Raw genomic sequence first — 2,655 nt, forward strand, 5'->3', positions numbered from 1 at the left:
TTTACGGTTCGTTTGCTTTTTAGATGACGTAATTGGAATTTTTTAAATTATACATTATTGTATCCTATAGGTAATAATTCTTACAAGACAAATGCCATTTCCACGAGTACGGTGTAGGTACATACATTTCCGGGTTCTCGTTGTATTTCACATCTTTTAGCTATAAAATTGGAGTTGTTCATTGCTACAGAGTTACAGTAAGAGAGCTGTTCGGTTTACAGTATTACTAAAACATGAGTGGCTACGTTGCTAACAAGTTGCTAAATAAGGACTACAACTACCACAAGGATGTGAGTTTATGTGTTTGATGACTTGGACAACAGTTGTAGTCCATGAAATACAACTTGTTAGAAACATGTTTGGAAAACATAGGCTTTCACATAGTCATGTAGGCCTATAACTTTATGCAATTTATGTTGTTGAACAAAGTGTAAAAAAAACAACAACAAAAAAAAATTTTGTTTTTGTTAACCACAAACCGTCTTACCAAGGAGCCCATGGCAAAGCCTTCCAGTAGGCTACAGCCTGTCACTAAGCAGCTCTAATTATCTACTGTATATTTATATATATAAAAAATATTGGTTTGGTGTTAAATAATAAAAATAAACTAAAAAAACTGCCATTATTATATTTTTCAGAAATGCTATTTCTTTTTCTGGTTTGGCAAGGACTCCTCCACTACAAAGATGTTCACATAACAGGCTGCTGTAATAAACAGACTCCGTCAAAAATGAATGCCATCTGTGCAGTTGAGGAGATTGTTTCATTTGAAGAAGATATAATAAAATAATAATAATTCATTTTATTTATGGGTGCCTTTGAACACTCAAGGACACTTCACAAATAATAAAATAGTAAATACATAAACAATCAATGAAAATTAAACTATGCACAATAATACACAAAGCTATATCAATCAGAATAAGCTAATCTAAAAAATGAGTTTTAAGACATTATTTAAAAATTAAGACATGGTAGTCAAATGTACAGATGGTACAACTAAAGTCACAGAAGCAGAAGACCTGAGAGATTGAGTAGGTGAATACCCACGAAGAAGTTCATGCACATATGAAGGTACAAGATTATGAAGAGCCTTATAAGTGAAAAGTAAAATCATAAATTGAATCCGATATATTGAACTGGAAGCCAATGGAGTTGCCTTAACACTGGAGAAATATGCACAAACAATGGTGTTCGTGTAATGATCCAAGCTGCTGAATTCTGGACAGTTTCTGTAAAACACCACTGAGAAGAAAATTACAATAGTCGATGCGAGATGTAACTAATGCATGTGAAAGGACAGCAGTACTATTAGCAGAAAGAGATGATCGAAGACAGTGTTTCGCAAATGATAATATGCTGACTGAGTAATATTATTTACATGTGCCTCAAAAGATAAAGTGCTGTCAAGGATGACACCCAGACTCTTAATCTGAAAAGAAGGGAAAATAACAGAATTATCAATAGTCAATGTAAAACTTTCACAATTTTGCACTACTAATGCATACACCAAGGCATCATAATTTAATGGATCACAAATGTACAGTATGGCACAGATGTGAAACTGATCTTCCTTTACCATCTGAACAATTATGGATTAAGATACACCAGTTATGATGCAAGTAAACACATTTGTCAGTTTTGCAAATGAAATCTATCATTAGCATCAGCATTAACATTTTCTTCCTTAGTTTGACTATGAATAATAAGAAAAATATATACATGTCAAGCACTGAACTATTGGAGCAAATACATACAAACTCACTTGCACACAAACACACACACACACACACACACACAAGTTATCAAACTGTCATGATGTTGAGCTGATGGTATAAAAAAAGAAAGCAAATTACAGAATTCAAGTCCATATTTGAAGTTTAAAATGATTTTATTGCTTAGCTATACATATGGAAAATTAGTGTATACTAATGAAAGAGGAAAAACTTAATAAAACCTTATAAACTTAAGAATATAATAACTTTAAATGTATTTCATGCACACACTTGTTCTTTCTGAAGTCTGGTCTAATTTCAAAGATTTGAGAAACTGCACAAACAAAAGTTTTTTCAAGAATAAATTTGTACAAATGTTCACTTGTTAATGAATAGCTGTGTTGTTACTGTTTCTTTACCTCTGCAAGCCATCAGTGCCATTAACTTTGTGTAACATTCTCTGAAATGTCCCCTGAAAATTCTGATGAGTTTCTATAGTTAAACACATTAGCTTAATTTTCAAGCCATTCTATAACATTGTTGTTGTTGTGCACTACAGAAAGACATTTGATGATTAAGAAAACTTTGCATGAACATGTTTTGATGATAAAACATTTTTAAAAGAGTTGGAGAGATTACATGGATCATTACTATGGAAACTTAACAAATCTATGTTTAGTTAGGATCATCTTTTTTGCAGTGAGTACAATTGAAGGTTTGCTGTTAGTTTAAAGGGGTCATATGATGTTGCTAAAAAGAACATTATTTTGTGTATTTGGTGTAATTAAATGTTTATGCGGTTTAAGGTTAAAAGGCGAGCTTGCGGCAACCACATGTGATGACCCCGGGCTGGATTTCGTCCAATATCCGCTTCGTCCACGGTGAAAGCCGATCCGGCGATCCACAGCATGAAGTTGATGTATTTCCTCAGCGACCAGCA

Source organism: Sinocyclocheilus anshuiensis, unplaced genomic scaffold, assembly GCF_001515605.1.
Source record: "Sinocyclocheilus anshuiensis isolate Anshui unplaced genomic scaffold, SAMN03320099.WGS_v1.1 scaffold4, whole genome shotgun sequence".
Taxonomy (NCBI): domain Eukaryota; kingdom Metazoa; phylum Chordata; class Actinopteri; order Cypriniformes; family Cyprinidae; genus Sinocyclocheilus; species Sinocyclocheilus anshuiensis.